Raw genomic sequence first — 23,992 nt, 5'->3', positions numbered from 1 at the left:
AATGTTTAAAATGCTTTTAACTAAACTAACAATTATGAGTGTGTAATGGGAACAAAAAAGGTTTTTATTTTTTATAGCAAAAATGAGCTATTAGACCCTAATTTCTAATATAATTTGATATTTTTCTTAACATATATTGAAAAAGTCTTAATGCATAAGAAGAAACTATAATATAAAAGACAGAAGCTTAACTAGTTAAATATAAGAAATAAAAATTTAAAATATTGTCAAGAAAAATACAAAATAAAACTGATGGTCTGGGAAATACATACAATGCTATCAGTGGGACGCCTGGGTGGCTCAGTCAGTTAAGAATCTGACTTCAACTCAGGTCATGATCTCACCATTTCTGGGTTTCGAGCCCTGTGTTGGGCTCTGCGCTGACAGCTCAGAGCCTGGAGCCTGCTTCAGATTCCATGTCTCCCTCTTCTCTCTACCCCTCGCCCCCCCCCAAGCCCTGTCTCTCTCTCTCTCTCTCTCTCTGTCTCTCTCTCAAGAATAAGTAAACATTAAAAAAAGTAAACAAAATCTCTGATTAAAAAAAAGAAAGAAAGAAAATTACACTAAATTTCCTATAAAAGATGTAAACTTCATTCCAAAATAATGTTTAAGTTTACTTCCAGTTAAATAAGATTTAATGGAATCTTTTATTAATATAAACATAACACAATAATTTGAAACGTGTTTGGAGAAACTAATGGTTTTGAACAAACAAATCAATAAGAAAATAAGATCAATCAGTGGGAACTTCTATCAAAAGACATTAGAATGTATAAGTGGTGGAAAAAAATGTAATATCAAGAAATATAGAAGGTGTGAAAATGGCATTTATGATAAAATTGTCATTTTAAGGGGAAGGTGGTCATACTGGCTGGAGCATTTGATTTTCTATTTGGAAAAGGAGATTCATTAATCAAATTTATATTTTAAAGCAAAAGCAAAAACCAAATTAAACTCTAGTGTCCTAGGAAGTTAACAATATAAACAAAAAATAATGTAGTTACTAACTGGAAGATCTTAGTGCTAAAAGGTCATCCCCTAGGGCAGAGCTGTCCAATAGAAAGATAAGTTGAGCCCCAAATGCAAGAAATGCATGTAATTTAAATTTTTTTGTAGCCATCTATTTTTTAAAAAGTAGAAGAAAAGAGGGAGAGCTGGGTGGCTCAGTCCATTAATGCTTCTGACTCTTGATTTCAGCTCAGCTCACAATCTCATGGTTCATGAGTTCGAGCCCTATGTCAGGCTCTATGCTGGTGCCAGGGAGCCTGCTTGGTGTTCTCTCTCTCTCTCTCTCTCTCTCTTTCTGTTCCTTCCTCTGTCTCTCAAACTAAGTAAATAAATATACATTAAAAAAGTAGAAGGAAACAGAAATTTTAACATATCTTAATTAAACTAGTGTATCTAAGATACTATACTTTCAAGTGTAATTGACAAGAAACTATTATCAGTGGGATATTTGTATCATTTTTTGGTATCATCTCTTGGAAACTTGACATATATTTTACATTTACATCTCATTTTGGTCTAGCCACATTTCTAGGGCTCACAAGTAGTCAATGGATACTGTTTTGACAGTGCAGCTCCAACCTGTGACCCTCATTCTTGCTGTTTTCCCTTAGCAGCCTGACCTATGAATTCACTTTTTCTAGGTGGGAGACTATCTGTTACCTTGATTAAACTTTTTCTTACCTACATTTTATAAGATTTTGTTTGAATATTTTCATTATCTTTATTTAAATACTTTTATGGTTGGGGCGCCTGGGTGGCTCAGTCAGTTAAGCGGCCAACTTCGGCTCAGGTCATGATCTTGCGGTCTGTGAGTTCGAGCCCCGCGTCGGGCTCTGTGCTGGCAGCTCAGAGCCTGGAGCCTGTTTCAGATTCTGTGTCTCCCTCTCTCTGACCCTTCCCCACTCATGCTCTGTCTCTCTCTGTCTCAAAAATAAATAAACGTTAAAAAAATTTTCTTTTTAAAAAAATAAAAAAAAATACTTTTATGGTTTTTCCTATGTTGTACTATGGTTAAAATCTGAACCAACTGATTAGCATGACTCTACTTGCGCACCAACTGCTCCTCATTATCTTACCTCTACACTTCCTCCTTGATCCCAGGGTTCACAGCAGCCTCTGTGTTTCAATTTATGTTTAATTTGTGGACTTTGACAATTTCTCTTGCTTTCTTACTTGTTACCTCTGCTTAAAAGGACAGTTGGATAGTTGTTTATTTAATTTGTCAGTTTTAAATGTTTGTTAAGGATCTTTTTATCCCCTCAAATTGCTGAGTCTGCTGTATTGATGCAAGTCTACAATTCATCTTTTCTAATTCCTCTTGATACTTTTCCAATCCATCTTTTGTCTAGTCACCAGCATGAACTTTTACATTATAAATCTTTTAAAATGGTAATGTTACACAACTCTCTACAGGATAGGGATCTAACTCTTTATTTGGCATGTAATTCCTTTCTTAATCTAGCTCCTAGCTATTTCCCTATCTTCTTCTTTCAAAGTATTTATTTCATGTCAAACTATAATCTACATATATACGTGTATGTGACATGTTCTTTCATGCCTCCAGGCTTTTTCTTATGCAGCCTCCTGCCTTCTGTCTGCAACATTCTTCCACCCTTTACCATTGATTATCTTCTAAAAAGCAAAGTAATAATAATTCTCATTCATGAGTCAGATAAAAAAATTATCTCATATTTGAATTTATTTTTCCTCTTTCCATTGGTAAGATGGATTATTTCCTTTTATACTCCAATTGCAACTAGGTAAAAATACACATTTTTTTTGATATTTTACTTTACTAATTTTTATATCCCTATTATATGGTAGATTTTTATTTTTATTTTTTTGAATATTTATTTATTTGGAGACAGTACAAGCTGGGGAGGGACAGAGAGGAGGAAAGAAGATGCAAAGTGGGTTCTGCACTGACAGGCTGATAGCACCAAGCGTGATGTGGGGCTTTAACTCAGGAACCGCAAGATCATGACCTGAGCCAAAGTCGGATGCTCAATCAATGAGCCACCCAGGTGACCCTAGATTGTAGATTTTTAGAAAGCAAAAGCTGTACATACTCATATTTTTTAATATTTACAGTTATTGACAATGCGGAAATCAATGTCTTTATTACCCAGCACATTTTTTTAAGTTCAATAACTGGTGGTTCTATGAATAACTGATATGGATAGGTTGTTCTGAATTGAAAGATTCTAAAAAAATTCCTTGAAAGATTGACGGTAATAAATATTTTAACCTTGTGCATTCCTTATATTATACTAAATTTGAAATCAATAGACTTAAGAGTAAACAGTACACAATGAGCAATTTACTATGTTTTTGTTTAAATTAAACATGATCATTCAATCCTTTAAATAGTATTCATTGATCATTGTATCAGCAAAATATGTATCAGCATCATTGTATCAGCAAAATATGGCTGATTCCACTGCTAGAGCTTGGTATCATTTACCTGAGATACATCATCTTTTAATATGTATGTAATAAAGGGTGATAATTAAAGCAGTTATTCAGATATAAATTTAGATGACCTTCCCTTAACAAGACATCTATGCTACCTGACACAAAAAGAAAAGATTGGAAAATGAGTAACTCTCTCAAGAAAATTCACTTCCTTGATTTTCATACAACAGAGCTAATATAATTAATTATTTTAATAAAACATATTTGGTGGAAAATCACCAAATTCATTATTTAATATTGGGCTGGATTAAAAAAAGAAAATAAGGAGGAAAAAACATGCATGTTTGTACTATCTACTTTGCCTTAGTGCTATCTGTGATTTTTTTTTCTAGAAATATTGTTACAAATTTTAATAGCATAAACGTAAAGTTATAAATTACTTGCTTGTTTTTAATTTAAAAAATTGTAACATGTCTTCCTTATTCAAATTTAATTGATTTAAAATGAATTTAGATTGATATACAGTTTCAAAGCCCTGATCATTCATTTTCCAGATTATTGCTTATCATTTATTTTTTCCTATATTTAAGTTATCCCATTTCTTTTTTTTTTTTTTTTAATTTTTTTTTTCAATGTTTATTTATTTTTGGGACAGAGAGAGACAGAGCATGAACGGGGGAGGGGCAGAGAGAGAGGGAGACACAGAATCGGAAACAGGCTCCAGGCTCCGAGCCATCAGCCCAGAGCCCGACGCGGGGCTCGAACTCACGGACCGCGAGATCGTGACCTGGCTGAAGTCGGACGCTTAACCGACTGCGCCACCCAGGCTCCCCTAAGTTATCCCATTTCTATCAGTATTTACTCAATCACTTATTCACCTACCAAATAAAAATTTACTATGTGTCATAGACAGTGCTAGGTATCAATTGTACAAAGATTTTTAATGTGATCACTTCTCTTAAGGACCTGAGTATGTTATAAATAAATAAATAAATAAATAAATAAATAAATAAATAAATTTAAAAAAGGTAGGGTCAAGAGAGCTTTTACTCTTTTACTTTTGTATCTGTAATGAAAGGGATAGTGGCAGTATAGTAACAAAATTAATCACAATTCAGAAATTTAATTTTCTAGTCTGGGTTTTCATCTTGTTTACTTTATATAATTTAACTTGACTATAATAAACATCTAGTTTCATGCAGAAAGCTGATGGAATTTTCTAAACTTTTTAAAAATAAAATCACGCAATATCCTCTCAATTAAATATGTTCTTTAATAAATTGTATATGTTAATAGCAAAATGATATGCAATAAAATGTAATGTGTTAAATATACAAAATAAAACATCATAACTGGCCTTCAGACTCAATGGTGACATAGAAAGAGCTTGGAAGTCATCACTCTTCTTCATACAATAAGAAAAACTAAACTACCTGAAAATCAATGACTTTTATTGAACCAATTAGAGAACTAAAGAACTTGAATTTGCAGATCAAACCACAACCTCAAAGTCTGGAGAAACAAATGAACCCAGAGAATAAAAGCCATGATATGCCTCTCTGGATCAGAAGCTGCTGGCGCCATAAACTGATGGGAACACCTGCATGGTAATTTTATGAATTGCTGAAAGCTGATTTTGGTCCGGCACAAAATTAACAATCTCCTGGGGGCCATTCTTAGCCTCCCCACTACCCACGCCCTTTGTGAATTATACCTTTAGGAACACCAATAGATTTTCATGGTGAAGATCAAAAAGAATGACTACATAGGTCTGACAGAACGAGAGGAAGAGAATTATTGTGAAATATGCCCAGAGATTTCTCCTTAAGAAAGGATTACTCTTCAGGAGAAAACCTTTGCCAGAGTTTATACCACATTATGGAAGGGCATTCTGCTTATTTTGGTCTCACTAGCCCACTTGTCTTGTGAAAAGGGTGACAAGGTAGGAATACCACTAGAGAAAAAACACTTGGTCACAGTGAGAGGCAGAGGTCCACTAAGAGACTACTATTTAATCAAAAGATTATAGAATGCATTCTCTCTTGCCCTGATGCCTTACCATGATAGCAATAGGGTTCCAATACAGTAACTGTGGACCACAGCTGAAACAGCAGACTCTTTCCAAGAGGGAGTGAGAACTAAGAACCAACTGAACATGGGAGACAAAAACAAGAGAACTAAAGTCCGGGCATCTGTAAGTACAGAAGGCTTTAAAAATAGCCCAACTGCCATCCAGATTAACATCATCACTTGTCACTAAGGCACATTTACCTCATTTCCAATTACCCGATACAATGTGTCTACATTTCAAGAAAAAATTACAAGGCATTCCAAAGGGAAAAAAAGAAAGATACTGGATTTTTTAACTGGGAATTTAAAACAGCTATGATTAACATGTTAAAAATTCTATTGGAGAAAGTAGACAAAAGGCAAGAACGTATTGGTAATGTAAGCAAAGAGACAGAAATTCTAATAAAGTACCAACGGTGAATGGTTGAAATGAAAACACCCTAACAGAAATGAAAACTGTAATTGATCAGTTTTTTGGTAGACTGTATCCAGTTGAGGAAAGAATCAAAGAATCCATGGGTTTAAAGATGCATTAATAGAAATGTCCCAAACTGAAAAGCAAAGAGAAAAAAAAAATGAATGAAAAAATAAATAAAAACACATCTGAACATCCAAAAACTGAACTGTGTGCTCCCAAAGTTTATAGGTTGATGCCCTAATCAACAGTACCTTAGAATGTGATTGACTTTGGAGATAGGGTCTTTAAAGAGGTTAAACTAAAACAGAGGATCACTAGTATGGGGCCTAATCCAATATAACTGATGTCCATATCAGAGATTAAGACACAGGGTGCCTAGGTGGCTCAGTCTGTTAGGCGTTGGACTCTTGGTTTCTGCTCAGGTCATGATCTCAGGGTTCATCAGTTCGAGCCCCACATCGGGCTTGACACTGAGAGTGCACAGCCTATTCGAGATTCTCTCTCTCCTTCTCTCTCCGCCCCTCCTTCTCTCACTCTCTGTCTTTCTCTCTCAAAATAAATAAATAAACTTAAAACAAAAGAGAGAGATTAGGACACAGACACACAGAGTGAAGACCTTGTGAGGACACAGGGAGAAGACAGCTACCTCCTAGGCAATCAGAGAGGCCACAGAAGAAACCAATCCTACAGTCACCTTAACTTTTAGCTTCCAGAATTGTAAGAAAATAAATGTCTCTTCTGTAAGCCACCAAGTTGGTGGTACTTTCTTAGGGCAGCCTTATCCAGCTAATGCAGCTATGGAACAATTTCAAGAGTTGTAACATACAGATAATCATAATAACAGAAGAATCAGGAACTTTTGAACAAAATATTTGAAGAAGGAATGACAAAGAACTCACCAAAACCAACAATAGACAACGAACCACAGATTCTGGAAGCTCAAAAAATCCTAAATAGGATAAATATCAAAAATTCTAACCCTAGACTAGTCATATTTGAGTCACAGAAAACCAGACAAAGATAAAATCTTGAAAGCAGATGGGGGGGGGGGGTAACTTTAATCAAAGAGGAATAAGAATTAATTAAACTTCTAGTCTCAAACCATGCAAGCAAGAAGAAAGAGGAATAAAATATTTACGTTCTGAGAGAAAACAAAAACAAAAACAAGACAAACTCAGAATGTTATGCCCAGTTATATTATTCCTTAAAATGTCTAAAGTCTATTCCTTTATAATCCTCCCCAAAAAATGAGAGAACTAATTACTAGCAAATTTGACGTTTTTTAACAAAAAATGTTTTTAAAAAGTTCTTCAGGGAGAAAGAAAATTATATCGGTCAGAAATTTGATCTGTGTAAAGAAAGAAAAGCATTGGGGCGCCTGGGTGGCTCAGTCGGTTAAGTGTCCGACTTCGGTTCAGGTCATGATCTCATGGTCCGTGAGTTCGAGCCCCGCGTTGGGCTCTGTGCTGACAGCTCAGAGCCTGGAGCCTGTTTCAGATTCTGTGTCTCCCTCTCTCTCTGATCCTCCTCCGTTCATGCTCTGTCTCTCTCTGTCTCAAAAATAAATAAACGTTAAAAAAAAATAAAAATAAATAAAAAATAAAAAAAATAAAAAAAGAAAGAAAAGCATTGATAAAAGAAAAATGTAGGTTAATAATTTATTTTTCTTGTTAGTTGATTTAAAAATAACTGCTTAAATTCTAAAAAGCAACAATTTGATAGATAATTATAGCACATATGTAAGTGAAATAAATGAGATCAATGTCTTAAAAGATCAGAGAAAGGTATTGGAAATACTCTGTTACAAGTTACCTGAATTAACATGATGTTGTATAGTGTTGTTTGAACTTGGAATTAAGACAGTTATATATATATATATATATATATATATATATATATATATATACATATATATATATGTATATATATATATGTATATATATATATGTAATATATATACACATATATATACATATACACATATACACATGTACACACACACATATATATACACATACATATATACACTTATACATATATACACGTGTGTATATGTGTATATATATATACACATATTTGTATATGTGTATATATATACATATGTGTATATATATATGTAATATATAGGTATACGTATATACCTATACATACATATATTCCTATACATACCTGTACATATAATATATAGGTATACATATATACCTATATATTACTCATTTTAGAACAACCACTATACATATATTTTTTAAAACTATATAACTGATATGTTAAGAAAGGAGATAAAAGATAATAACAAAGTTATCAATTAACCAGAGAAGGCAGAAACAGACAGAAAAATAAAACAGAAATAAGAATTCGCTTAATATAAAATGATTAGAAACATAGTAGGTATAACTACAAGTATATCAACAATAAGAGAGTGAATAGTCTCAACACACCAATTAAATGTCAGATTGTCCTAATCAATTAAACAAGACGTTATCCAAAAGAAACCATTTTAAATATAGAAATTCAGATAGCTTGAAAATAAAGGAATGAAAAACGATATACCATCCTAACACTAATCAAAAGAAAGCTGAAGTAACTATAATCACTGATGAAACAAGTTTCAGAAGGAGGAAAATTATCAAAGATAAAGATGGGCATTGTGTTATGAAAAAGTGGTCAAGTTCAAGAATACATAACAGCTTTAGCATGTATGTACCTGAGAGCAGAGTATTAAAATACATAGGGCGACAACTGATAGCACTAAAAGCACTAGACAAATCTCCTATTATAGTTTGAGACTTCAACATCTCTCTCCAAGTAATTAATAGATCAAGCAGACAGAAGATTAATAAAAATATAGTTGACCTGAGCAGAACCATCAATCAAGTTGTTCCAATCAACATTTATAGAATACTCCATCCAGCAACAGTGGAGTACATGTTCTTAACATGATTAGACTGTAGCTCTGTACTTTTGGGAAAAAGCCATGCATTGGCATTTATTACATCATATAAAGGGTACAAACTATCCATTTGAATTATTGGTGTTGATGTCAGCCTTGATGATCTAGCTGAAGTAGTATTTGTAAGAGTTGTGCACTGTAAACTTACTATTTCCCCCTTTCCTTATTATACTCTTTGAAAGGAAGTTACTTTCTTCACCACACACTTGAGTGGGTAATTATGCTCAACCTGCTTGAGAATACAGGAGCTACAAAACCTAACTGAAATTCTGCATGGGAGAAAAGTCTCTTGTCCCTCAACTCTTTATGTCAGTATGGAATCATCAATATTTATTTTATACTTTGCCTTATAACCTGCCATTACTTATTTTACCCTCAGCTTTGGCTATGAAAGTTCTTTAAGGTGATGTCTGTGTGCCTTTGGCCTGTCAGTGTCATGGTGCTTTTGTTTATGTTTTTTGAGCACCTTTTTACTCTCTATCACTATATGATGCTTTCAGCTCACATATATTTCCTATCCTGGTCCTGGAGTTAGCCATTTCTCCAAGCAGCTCCCTTTCCTTTTACTGGAGAAAAGCATTAGTAATCAAGATCTGGGCGCTCGGATGTGCTCATGGCCACAGAGCTGTTACTGTGGCTAGGCCTTAGCCACTAACAAAGCAAGGATACAAAGTTAACACTGTCAGTTCTTTCTTACATACCAGCAATGAAAAAAAGGCATTAGGTAAAAATTGAGGAAATCTGAATCGAATACAAACTTTAGTTAATAATAATGTTACAATATTTATTCATTGTAACAAAGTACCATACTAATATAAAGTCTTCATAGTGGGGGAAACTTGGAGTGGAGTATATGGGAACACTGTCTTCACCATTATTCCATAAATCTAAATCTATTCTAAGTAAAAGCTGTTGTAGACATAAGTCCATTAAGACATTCAGTGTATTGCTCAAAATTTCCTAAGTACAAATAATTTTCAAACAAAAATCTCATTTTTTTTTTTAATGTTTATTTATTTTTGAGACAGAGAGAGACAGAGCATGAACGGGGGAGGGGCAGAGAGAGAGAGGGAGACACAGAATCAGAAGCAGGCTCCAGGCTCTGAGCTATCAGCCCGGAGCCCGACGCGGGGCTCAAACTCACGGACCGCAAGATCATGACCGGAGCCGAAGTCAGCTGCTCAACCGACTGAGCCACCCAGGCGCCCCAAAAATCTCAATTCTTAAATGAGGTGTTGCTACAATTCTTGTTTATCACCTCAAATTAATCTACTTTTCCCTAAATACAAACCTTCCTAGGTAGACAGCATTTCTTTGCCTCACTTGTAGGTAAGTGTGATTATGTCTAAATTTTCAACTGGTGAAATGTGAATGAAAATCCTATCAGCAGCTCCCGCCTCACTTGCTTAAATTAGCCTGGGGGCTCCTGGGGGGCTCAGTGGGTTAAGCGGTTAAGTGTCCTACTTCATCTCAGGTCATGATCTCACAGTCTGTAAGTTTTGGCCCTAAGTCCAGCTGTGTGCTGACAGCTGTGTCTCCCTCTCTCTGCCCCTCTCCTTCTTAAACTCTCTCTCTCCTCTCTCTTTCTCTCAATAATAAATAAAACTATTTTTTTAATTAAAAAGAAAAAAGAAACTTAGCCTGGACTCACTCTTACTTTCCTCCCTGCCTATGAATGGTCATTAATGGAGCTGCCTGGAAAATCATGTTTCAAGGGCAGCAGAGCCCCTACTTACTCTGAAATGAATACTCTGAGCAGACCCTACGTACCCATACTATACATTATGGAAGAGAAGAATTCATTTCTCTCTTTTTTGAGTCATTCCATTTTAAATCTTCTTAAAATTATTGTTTAGCTTTTATTAAACTACAGTAACACACTCTATGCATTACTTTTTCTTTCCAATGCATCCTCTAATTGAATATTATGTGTTTTTATAGAAATGGGCAAAAAATTTACAATGTACAAAATATAAAAATGTTTTTAGGTTTTTATAAGAATATTTTCCAAATATACAAACCTTAACATCCCTTTTATGGCCTCAAACTGTTTTGTTGTTATTCTTTTGATTGAGCTTTTTCTAAATTCCTTATACAAAGATAGCAAGTAATCAAAATGACCATCAGTTATCTTAGGTTGTTGTAATAACATATAAAACATAGTGATTATTTTGGCAATAAGCTTGTTTTGCTCTCTACTAGAGGACTAGATGTTGCTATAATTTTTGTGTTTATGTCACTTTCACAAACATCAGCCTACCATTTGGGTACCTAGCATCACACGAAATTGTCCTAACACTCTTTCTTTTTTTTTTTTTTTTTTTTTATGTATTACTCTTAGTGGTTACAAAAAGGAAGTTATGATACCAAAACTATGCCTGAATTAAGACTATTTTGCAAGAGTCATTTGATACACTCAGCGATTAGAGAACATGAGATTTTTGTACCTCTGAACATATGGTTTGATCAAATATGATTTATACTTATGAAAATATAACTCCACAGGACTACTACTATCCTAATTTTGCCTATTGTGTATCAAGGATTTTGTGTATTTTCTAATCTTTGGAAATGTGTACTTAGCATTAAATATTACTAGTTTGGGATGGTCTCATTTTCCTTTGATGACATGCATCTACCTAAAATGGAAAGATTTTAGTTTGTTTTGCCTCCATTTACTCAGTTATTGAACCATATATTCATTGAGCTACCAACAACAAAAAGCATGTTAAACACCAACCATGTGCCTATAGTATTGCTAGGTTCTGGGAATAAACAAGGGAAAACATGGGCATGTGGCTACGTACACTGGTTATAAGTAACATTCTTTATTTTCTTCTTTTAATATTAGAACTCCTGAGTTTTAGCTGGCATTGGCTACCAGCAAGATATTACATTCCTTAGTTTTCTTAGAATAAGTTGTGGTCACATAGCCACATTCTGGCAAATAAGAGGTGAAAAGAAAGAATGTGTACTTGAGTCATTCTCTCAGGGTCAGATACATAATTTGTTCTTCAAAGAACAAAAATGCAGGGATCTTATTAAAAATGATTAAGAATTTCAAGATGGTGGCAGTGGTGCATTGGTCCCAAGCATGGGACCCTTCTAAAGGAGATATCTTTGGAATCTCCTGAGGCCTTGGGATCTGACTTTGCAGCCTCTTAAGAATGCGGTTAAATAGTCCTTGTACTTTTCTTCCTTCTGCACTTGCTGAGATACAAAACTTAGATCAGGGCCGGAAAGAGCCATGAATGCAGAAGTAAAAGAGATGACAATGGAACAGCTACCCGTTATCCCTGGTCTAGCTACCTATTTCCTCATTATCATGTGAGATAAAAATAGAAATCTTGTATAAGTTATTGCAAATTTTAGTCTCTTCGCTAGAGCACTTGGTCAGATGCCAAGTGTTCCATACATACATTTTCAAAAGGCCACCTTGTAAATTTGCCTTTATTTTATTTCAATACCCATATAGTTGAATGTTTACTATCATTATGTTTACTTTCTTGAGATGTAAATTAAAACTGAATAGGTAGACTCGTAGAAAGTTATTTAAGTGATCCTAAACTCTTTTAATATGGTTGAGCATATGTTCATTGTACCCTGCTATATAAAAACATGTTTCTTTGATATTTGATTTCATTTAATGAATCATTAATTTTATTAATTAATGTTGATGTCAGTTATGTCAAACTGTTGATACATATAAAATTACATACTGTTTCCACTTCAACTGACTTTATTACTCTCATTATCATTAATATCAGAAATCATACTGAATACATAGTTTAGGCTGTTGTGAATAAACTGGATGGGTTGGGGTAATATAAGTTTTTTTTTTTAAAGAAAGTATAACATTTTTTTAGGACTGATAAACACAATGGTTTACTCAGTTGTTCAGGGAGATTGAAAAATTAATGCCATTTTCCACTGGCAAGACTTTCTGTGCACAATTAGATATATTTTGGCATTTGCAGTAACACAGCCACAGTTAAATTTGCCAATACAGCAATTGCTAAAACCATAATTGTACCATAATGACTGGTGGAATAAAAAGAATATACAAAGAATGATTCATCAGATTAATTCACTTTGTACAATAAACCAAATTCTTGAAAATTTATTTTAGTCATGTTCGTTACAGGGATTACCAAAAAGTATATATAAAATTTAGAGATATCTTTCAAAAAGCTGAACCTTTAAAATCAACACATAACAGATTCACCAGTGTATTCTGAATTTTTTTTTTTTACAAGAAAAAAGGTCCTCAAAAGAGATTAATGTAGTGGTGCCTAGGTGGCTCAGTTGGTTAAGCAATCAACTCTTGATTTCAACTCAGGTTATGATATCACGGTCATGAGATCCAGCCCTGTTTTGGGCTCCATGCAGGGCTAGAGCCTGCTTATGATTCTCTTTCTCCCACTCTCTCTGCCCCCACTCATGCTCTCTCTCTCTCTCTCTCTCAAAAACCAAAAAATAAATAGGTCAATGTAAAAGAAGGCTGTAAGCTTTTCAATTGCATTGCCATTTACAAAGGTAGAATGTCTCAATAAAAGTAAAGTTGCCTATATGGGTTCTAAAGAAAGGGGAGCTCCAGAATCATGATTCATCCATAGTTCTCCAAACCATCCTGAAGCATACCTGCCCTGATCAGTCTATTTCCTCTTTTATTTTTTTAAAGATTTTATTTTTAAGTTATCTCTACACCCAATGTGGGGCTCAAACTTACAACCCTGAAATCAAGAGTCACATGTATACCAACTGAGCCAGCCAGGTGCCCCTATTTCCTCTTTTAAATGTTTGTTTTCCGTGTTAACATTTCTTTTTTTTTTTTTTTTCAACGTTTATTATTTTTTTTTTTGGGACAGAGAGAGACAGAGCATGAACGGGGGAGGGGCAGAGAGAGAGGGAGACACAGAATCGGAAACAGGCTCCAGGCTCTGAGCCATCAGCCCAGAGCCCGACGCGGGGCTCGAACTCACGGACCGCGAGATCGTGACCTGGCTGAAGTCGGACGCTTAACCGACTGCGCCACCCAGGCGCCCCCCGTGTTAACATTTCTGAAACATGTTACTCCTAATAAGAAGCGTTAACATGGTAGTACTATTTTTAGTTCTGGTTTTCCAAAACTAGCAATTTTTTATTGCTATAGATTGAAAGTTTGTGTCCTTCAAAATTTATATGTTGAAACCTAATTGCCAATGTGATGGTATTTGGAGGTGTGGCCTTTGGGGTGATTGGGTCATAATGGTGGAGCTCTCATGAATGGGATTAGTGTTTTTATAAAAGAGACCTTAGAGAGCTCCCTCATCCCTTCTACTATGTGAGGACACAGGTAGAACACAGTCATTTATGCACCAGTACATGGACTCTCCTAAGACACTAATCTTCTGGCACCTTGGTCTTGACTTTCCAGCTTCCACATCTGTGAAATATAAATGTTTGTTGTTTAAGCCACGACTCTATGGTATTTTTGTTATAACAATCTGAATGGATTGGCAATTATAACGTTGGCAAAATTTCTTAAAATCACTTGTGCCTTATTAAAGATCATAAACTTAGCTCATGCCCAGCATGATAAGTACCTCAAGTCTACCTTGTTTATTTATTTATTTATTTATTTATTTATTTATTTATTTTTAATTTTTTTTAGCGTTTATTTATTTCTGAGACAGAGAGAGACAGAGCATGAACAGGGAGGGGCAGAGAGAGAGGGAGACACAGAATCCAAAACAGGCTCCAGACTCTGAGCGGTCAGCACAGAGCCTGACATGGGGCTCGTACCCACGGACCGTGAGATCATGACCTGAGCCGAAGTCGGACGCTTAACCGACCAAGCCACTCAGGCACCCCTACCTTGTTGATTTATTAAAAAACATTTTTAAAGTACCAAATGCCTGGTATAGTTCTAAGTATTATATAAATATGAATCCATTTAGTTCATAGATTAACCCAGTGAAGTCTATTTAAATCACTAGTTTACAGCTCGAATAAACTAAGACACAGAAAAGTAAAATAGTATACTCAAGGTCAATCAACTGGCAAATAATAAAATCAGACTTAAACAGTGGCATTTTTAGTCCCAAACTCTATGCTCTTAAGTGTCATACTTTTAATCTTTTTAAAAAAAAATGCAATATGATATATGCATTTAAACTTAGCAACTTCATTCATACTCTCAATTTCTTCATAAATAAATAAATAACCTTTAGGGACCATAAATGACTCATGTTGTTAGGTACAGAACAATAATTTTAGCTAATTTTTAAAATGCATTAATTATCCATTCACTTCAATTACTTCATTTGTTGCACTTGTGTTTACTTAAAATAATTGAGTGCTTACACATGATAGTATAAAAACTCTGGAAATTAATTTTCCTTCAGCCATATGTAAATTACTGTATACTTAAAACTATAACCAAATTACTTTCTCAGATGCTAACCATATCCCTTGGGTCCTTAATTCTTAACTTTTTTCTTTCCCACCTACATTTTTTTTTAACTCAGTCAACATCAATCATTCATTCCGTTATTTGTGTGTTTGCATTCAAAGCACAACTCATATCCATGTGAAGTTAGTAACTGTATTATTTTCCTGTGGCTGCTGAAACAAATTACCACATACAGAGTGGCTTAAAATAATTTAAATTTATTTTCTTACATTTCTGAAGCTCAGAAGTAAGAAATTGTTATTCCTGGGCTGAAATCAATGTGCTAGCAAGACCATACTCTCTGAGGACATTCTTGAGGACAATCCATTCTTTGTCTCTTGCTGCTTCTGGTGGCTGCTTGCAATTTTAGCTCCCACAACCATCACTCCAATTTCTGCCTCTGACTTCACATTGTCTTCCGTGTGTAGTCAGCCTGGCTAGAAATCCTGGAGACTTCTCAAGCCCATTCTGGTAATGCATCCTCTCTGGGCTTGCGCATATAACCCCCTAGTTGAACAGGTGTGTTTCTTTCTAAGGTGTGAGTCTACTATACTGAAGGGTCGCTGGTAACAAGCCATGGTCCTGGAGCTTCCCCTAGTGTCTGTGTGTGGTAATTCTCTGCAAACACTGGTGCTAGACCAAACCATAGTGATGTCCTCTTTACTCAGTGGCCACCGAGCCGGTGCCCATTCGTGTCAGCATTTAGATTGAGGCAAATCAGAAACCAGTCTTCAGGCAGCCTCCCCCTGAACACAGAACATGAGACATGTGTCCCATTCTTCTTTTTCTATCCTCAGAAAGAAGTCAGGAATTGGGAGTTTTCTCCTGATTGTGTACCAGGGTGTCAGAGGAAGAGGCATGGCACGTAAATGCCACCGATTTTCCTACTAGATTCAGTGCAGATCTTCTTGGCTATCCCTTGCTTGAAAGGTGGGAAACTCTTAATTGCTCTCTGGGTTTCTAACAAGTCAATTGGTCCATGTGTTGTTGTTAAGTCACTGTCTCCATGGGGAAGGAAGGTGTGGGGTTACCTATTCTACCATGCTGTCACTACCCAAGATGTTTTTAAAGTCTATATATGTCAGTCCCTGTGATTCAAGTTGGTGACACAAGGCTGAAATAGCATAATTCTATCCCTCAAATAGCCCAAAAACTAATAAAAATTGAATATAAACTGAAACTATAACACTGATACAAAGAATTGATGAACAGTGGTATTATAGGTAATAAAAATGGAGGTTTAATAACAAGGGTCTCAGAAAAGAAAACATCCAACCTGTGACCTGTGACCTGAATGCTCAACAGAAATTTTCTAGTTGCGTGAGTGATAAATAATATGGGAAATACCACATGAAAATAACCATAGTTATACATATATACATATATAGCCATCCATGTGGGCAGGTGGAGTGAAATTAGTTTGGACATAGAAATGTGATTCAGTTTTAAGCAGAGAAATAAAATAATTAGAATTGTCTTTTTCAGTCAAGAAGAATAGGTAGTAGGGTGGAGACCAGATTTAGAAAGATAAAGAAAGAAGAGGAGGAAAGGTTAAAAACATAAGAGTTGATGGGATTGGGAAATTTATTTTAAGTTAGTCATGAGGAATTGGGAGTTTAGATTTAATTCCAACAGTCTATCTCGGACTGTCTGGTCAAAAGGGGTATTATCATCAATAGGATAGGTAATGTGGCAGGAAAAGAAGGTTGGCAAAAAGGATAAGGGGTTTAGTTTGGCCACACTGAAATTCACACTCCTAGAAAACTTTTAGTTGAAATTATCCAAGGGACACAAACTATTGCACAATGAATATGCATTATCATAAATGTATCTCAGATAAAACTCTGAACAAATACATACAAGAAAAGAAACTGGCAGAGGGCACAAAAACAAAACAAGTGGCAACAAATAATGTAAACAATGGGAAAACTTGGTTTCTTCCTACAAATCAACAAATAAAAGAAGAGAGTGTTCAGGAAAGTAATAGGCCATGGATAGCTGCTGGAACAAAGATTGCCATGCTTATGACCTTAGCAAGAGAATTTCCAAGGCATAACCTGATGGAACGATGCTCTTACTTATTTTAAAAGGGGATGGGAAATAAGGTAAAAATTAGAAAACATAGTTTCTTCTTAAAGAAGTCTGGCTATGTGATGTAGGCTAACGGTTCATCTGCACTGGCCTCCTGATATTTTCACATGGGTTGTCAAAGGTGTCAAATGCAGTCTGCAGATGCTTTTTAAATGCATTCCTGGTAAATGAAGAACTGGAGAAGGACACAGAATAAAACATATATGACTGTCTGCACATCTTCCAGCATAAGTTTACTCATGTTACTATTACTTTGCCTTTGCACCAATGTTAATGTTTTTCCTGGTCTTTGGCTTCCTTGGCACAGCCTCCCTATTTTTCAACCTATTGGGAAAATACTGAAACCAGAGTATGAGGAAGAAGATCTACTCCTTAAGTACTCCTTAGGAAGGAATGCGATGGTTCCTGTATATAAGAGAGGGGTCATAGTAAAATTGCTATCGTGCAGTTGTAAATGGGAAAGCCCATGGTCATGTACATAGGCTAAGATAAGGAACCAATGGAAAGAATGAAGGTAAACTCTGAATAAAAAAGAAACTAAGAATTTGGTAGAGGTGAAACTGTAAACATAAACATTTCCAGTTTAATTACAGACAACAAGATTCTGAAATGAAAAAAATAATGAAATTAGGAGTGTGGAGGAAATAATTCAAAAGCAAATGGACACATAGAGATATATCCTGAATGATCCTGAGAACAAAAGTGCTGATCCATAATTGGTATTGTTAAAAGGCAGGGTTGCATTTGGGAGGATTGTTTTGTTACGATTAAAGTGTATTTTAGGTGAGTCTTAATTTAGTTGTGGATGCAAAGCTTCAGACCTTCTGAAGGAAATCCTTTCTCATTGAAATGAACAGACTGAGTGTAACAGAGAAAAATTACAAGGAAACAAAAAGAATTAATGACGGGCTTGAATCATATTTTGAGCTAGTCAAACTTTGATATGATTGATATATATCAATAACTTGGTAAAAGATGAGAATGTGCAAGAATTTCTTAATGAATAAAAGTTCATAATAGTATATTTCCAAAAGGATTCTATTTGGGACAAAATGATTGAATATGTTTTCCCAGAGGCATGATATGAATTTTGTCTTCACAAAATCAACATCAAATTCCCAACTAGGGTTGTGTATCATATTCCAATAAAATGTGGAATGAAAAATATTTTTGTTACTTGCTTCAGAAGTTTTCTGTTTCCTACGGTTACTTTTTTTTTAATTGCTATTAAATAACTTGACTGTAAAAAGGAACCACAGAAAGTAGATTGCTCATTTTTATTTGATACACATTGCTTTCTATTATTTTTAAAAAATTTGTTTAATGTTTATTTATTTTTGAGAGAGACAGAGACAGAGCATGAGTGGGAGAGAGGCAAAGAGAGAGGGAGACACAGAATTGGAAGCAGGCTCCAGGCTCTGAACTGTCAGCACAGAGCCCAACGTGGGGCTCAAACTCATGAACCACAAGATCATGACCTGGGTGGAAGTCGGTCACCCAACTGACTGAGCCACTCAGGCACCCCCATTGCTTATTATTTTTAAGCCAGGCAAAATGTTGTAACATCAAGTAGATGGACATCTGTTGAAAACTTTAAATTGATTTTTACATAAACCCACAGGATCAAAACATATTCTTCTTGTTTTTTTTGTTTTTTTAAAAAGTCATCTTCTAATAGCCAATACTTCCTGTAAAAGCATGAAATATGGTGTGAAAAGCTACTTTTTAACCCTGTTGAGTTAAAAAAAAAATATTTCAAGGGTCATTGTGGAGAAGGATGCTATTTTATTTGCAGATTTTCAACACATACTGAATGTCCAACATTGCTAAAAAGGAGCTAAATAAATTACCTTTTTCAAGCTAATGAAACTGATCTTTCAAACCTGTAGTATTGACATCTGAATTACTATTGGCTGCAGAAACCTGGGGCTGTATTTCAATGGCCAGGAAATTTCAAAGAGGATTCTAATAGGAATAAGAGGAAAACAGAGCTAAGGTAGATTAAATGGCAATTGATACAGGTTGAAATAGTGAAACAATTAAGTGGGGCTAAATTCTAAAACTAATTTTAGATAGATGTTTTGGTTTCTTTAAATAAATTTCAAAATATTATGTTCCTTTAAAGTAAATTGTAGAGGATGTAGAAGTAGTAACTTTTGCTCATTCATATTATAATGTGGAAGCATATTTATAATAAAAAAATAAGTTATAAGATGGGTATACTTTTTAGTTGAATGGGAATAGTCATTACTGGTAAAATAATTTTGCTATTCAAAATACTCCTAATAGCATCTACCAGAACTGAAAACATAAAGAGTCCAGAAAATATGGATTCAAAATTCAACATATTATAGTGACAAACACTATTTGATATATTTGCAATAAGCTTGTTTACTTTTTGTTTAAACTTACAAGTCATTTTTTCAAAGAAAATGCCTCAATCAAATAAAGATTAAAAACTTGATGAGAAATATATTAGTTCTGGCAACACTATGATAATATTGGCGATAATATCAATTACTTAAACAATAGCAGTTTACCTTTTGCTCATGAAACGATGCCATGTGGATGTTACCGGTTAGCGCACAGAATTTCTACAAGTTACCCACAAGCTTGGTTTGTGGACCAGACTCCTTTTGCTCTGAGAGCATATTAGCTGCCAAGGCCTCAAAATACTTTGGGTCAAGTTTGCAAACATTCTCTAAACTTAGAGAAGGTGCATGCACTTCTTAAATTCCAAAGTCAGAAGTTGGTGTTGAAATTAGAGAATAGTCCACTCTCATCTCTGAGAATACCTGAAGAATTTGGTGGCCCCCAGATCAGCCTCAAGTTCAATAATTCACTACAGAAAAAAATTATATGACTAATTGAAAGCTTTGATATTCACAGTTACAATTATTACAGGAAAATGGCACAGATTAAATACAGTTAAGGGAAGAGACTGTGAGGAGGAGTCCAAGCATGTTCTATGTGTGTAGCTTCCTCTTGTCTTCTTCCAGTGGAGTCATGGACAATGCTGTTTCCCAGAAAGAAAGTGTGACAATATGCATGAGGTATCTTGTCACCGGGGTAGTCACCCAAGACTTAGTGTCTAGAATTTTTATTAGGGCTTATCACAGAGACTTGGTTCGCTGCCTACATGACTGACCTGATCTCTACCCATTTCCCAACTCCAGAGATCAAGCTCATACAATGTAACCCAGAGAACCCACCCTAAATCACATTGTTAGACTACCTACTGTGGCCCAAAGCACCCAGGAATACTAAGGAATCTTTATAAGGCAAAGCATTCTGAGAGTTTAGAGATCATCTCCCTGGAGGCAAGTACAAAGCCTAGACCATTCTTCGAGCAAGGTTAAATTCTTTACTACACTGTAACATCACTTCTACTAATGTGTTTGTTGTTGGTGGTGGTGGTGTTGTGTGTGCTTTCTTCTTTTTCTTTTTTTTTTTTGTGACAAATAGTCATGTAATACCATTTAAAGTTTAGGGCAATTGGAATTTGGAGTCCTTGTCTGAATAGCCTCTTCCCAAAAATGACTATACACAATAGAAAAGGGAGCACAACTGTTAGACAGCTATTTCTGGACTAAGGTAACTTTTTATAAATTAGTATTTTCTCAAATTTGTACAGATTTGTGGTGGGTTTGTGGATATATACTTGAAGATACATAATTTCTTATAATTATTGTTCATGATAATCTTAAAATTAGCATACTCTCATCTTAATAAAGATAAAAATAGGTAATATTTATTGAGCCCATACTACATGACGGCCAATATTCTAACTACTTTACAAACATTATAATATTTAATTCTTAGAATACTCATAAAAGAACAAAATCAATAGGAAAAAAAATAAATAACCCAGGCACTTGTCCCATAAAAAGTTCATGCTGCTAAGCATAAATCTTTTGGGTTGAAAGATTTTATTTTGACAAAGAACTGATAGATCATTTTAGTGCCTAGGATTATTTGTGTTTGCTCTCATATAGAATCTTACAACAGGAATAATATTTTTGAAATATTAAAGTTGTTTTTAATTTCTGGAAATCATATTGCCTTGCTGCACCTGTTAGGTTATCCTGGGTACTAGTGACTGAGTGTTAAATAAGTCAATTTTCTGACTCATTGAGAAATTGGAGTGCTAGAGTGGACTTTAGGGACTGTCTTTTTTTTTTTTATCATCCAGATTTATTGAGGCATAATTGACACGGACCCTTGCATGTATTTAAGGAGGTAACATGAAGTTTGATCTGTGTATACATTGTGAAATGATTACCACAATTAAAGTAATTAACATATCCATCAGTTCACATAATTATTTTTTTTCTTCATGGTTAGAACACTGAAGATCTACTCTCAGATAATTTGAAATATCAATACAGTATTATAAACAATAATTACTATGCAGTACATTGTATCTCCAGATTTGATTCATTGTGTATGACTAAGATGTTTTACACTTTGACCGACATCTCTCATTTTACCCCAAGTCCCATTCCCTGGCAACCACAATTCCACTCTGCTTTTATGAGTTCTACTTTTTTAGATTTTACAGGAAGTGAAATGTAATATTCACACTTCCGTGTCAGGCTTATTTACTTAGCATAATGACATCTATGTTGTTGCACATGGCAGGATCTCTCTCTCTCTTTTTTTAAGGCTGAATAATAGTCCACTGTGTGTATATACCACTTTTTCTTTATTCCTTCATCCATTGATAAACATTTAGGTTGTCTTCATACTTCAGATATTGTGAATAATGCTGCAATGAACATGGGAGTGTAGATACCTTTTCAAGATAATAATTTCATTTCTTTTTGATTATCTGCCCAGAAGTGGGATAGCTAGATCATATGGTAGTTCTAATTTTAGTTTTTGAGGAATTCCCATGCCATTTTCCTTAATGGCTATGCCAATTTATTTCTTGCCAAACAGTGTTACCAAGGTTTCCTTTTCCACCAACACTTTTTTTTCTACCAACACTTTAACTTTGTCTTCTTGATAGTAACCATTCCAACAGGTTTGAAGTGATATCTCATTGTGGTCTTGATGTATGTTTTCTGATAATTAGTGATATTGAGCATATTTTCATATGCTTGTTGGTGATTTGTACGTCTTTTGAGAAACATCTGTTCATTTCCCATATTTTTAATTGGGTTATTTGTTTTTGTTTTTGTTTTGTGTTTTTTGATATTTTATTATTTGAGTTCCTTATATATCTTGGATATTAGCTCTGTAGGTTTGCAAATATTTTTCCATGTTCCATAAGTTGTGTCTTCACTGTGTTCATTTTGCATAAGTTTTTTTAGTTTGACATAGTCCCACTTGCTTATTTTCACTTTTGTGTCTTCTGCTTTTGCTACCAGATCCAAAAACTCCTTGCCAAGATCAATGTCAAGACTTTTCCCTTTGTTTTCTTCTAGCAGTTTTACAGTTTCAGGTGTGACGTTTGTCTTTTATCCATTTCGAGTTGATTTTTGCACATGATGTGAGATAAGAGTTCAATTTAGTTCTTCCGGATATAGATATCCAGCTTTTGCAACATCATTTATTGAAGAAACTGTCTTTCCCCATTGAGTATTCTTAGCACACTTGTCAAAGATCAGTTGAATGTAGATATGTAGATTAGTTTAGTCTCTCTATTCTGGTCCATTAGTTTATACGTCTATTTTCATGGCAGTTCCACACTGTTTTGGTGTACAATTGTTCATGGTAGTCTCTAATGATCCATTGTATTTCTGTGGCATGAGTTGTAATTTCTTTCTTATTTAAAACTTTATTTTATTTGAGTCCTTTCTTTCTTTTTTTTTCTGGTTAGTCAATTTTGTTCATTCTTTCTAGACTTCTGTTTGTTTGTCTTTTAATTTCTTCTCTAATCTTTATTATTTCCTTCTGCCAATTTTGGGCTTCACTCGTTCTTTCTTTGAGGTGTAAAGTTAGCTTGTTTACTAGACATGCTTCTTTTTTTCTTAATATGTGTTTATTATCATAAACTTCCCTCTAAGAATAGCTTTTGCAGCATCTTACAAGTTTCAGTACATTGTGCTCCCATTTTCATTTGTCTCAAGGCTTTTTTTAAAATTTTCATTTGATTTCCTCTTTGATTCATTGGTTGTTTAGCAATGTGTTATTTAATTTTCATGTATTGGTGAATTCTCTAATTTTCCTCCTGTTATTCACTTCCGGTTTCTTCCTGTTATGATCAGAAATCATACCATACCTGATATGATTTCACCTTTTTAAAAAAAAAATTTCATGTTTTATTTATTTTTGAGACAGAGAGAGACAGAGCGTGAGCAGGGGAGGGGCAGAGAGAGAGGGAGACACAGAATCCGAAGCAGGCTCCAGGCTCTGAGCTGTCAGCACAGAGCCCGACACGGAGCTGGAACTCACAGACCAGGAGGTCATGACCTGAGCTGAAGTCGGACGCTCAACCGACTGAGCCACCCAGGCGCCCCGGATTTCAATTTTTAAAATTTGTTACAACTTGTTTTGTGACCTAACATCTGATCTATTCTGGAGAATATTCTGTGTGCACTTGAGAAGAATGTATAGTCTGTTGCAGTTGGATGGAATCTTCTGCACATGTCCAAGAGGTCCA

Source organism: Leopardus geoffroyi, chromosome C3 (genome assembly GCF_018350155.1).
Source record: "Leopardus geoffroyi isolate Oge1 chromosome C3, O.geoffroyi_Oge1_pat1.0, whole genome shotgun sequence".
Classification (NCBI taxonomy): Eukaryota; Metazoa; Chordata; class Mammalia; order Carnivora; family Felidae; genus Leopardus; species Leopardus geoffroyi.
This window is presented reverse-complemented; position numbering follows the sequence as displayed.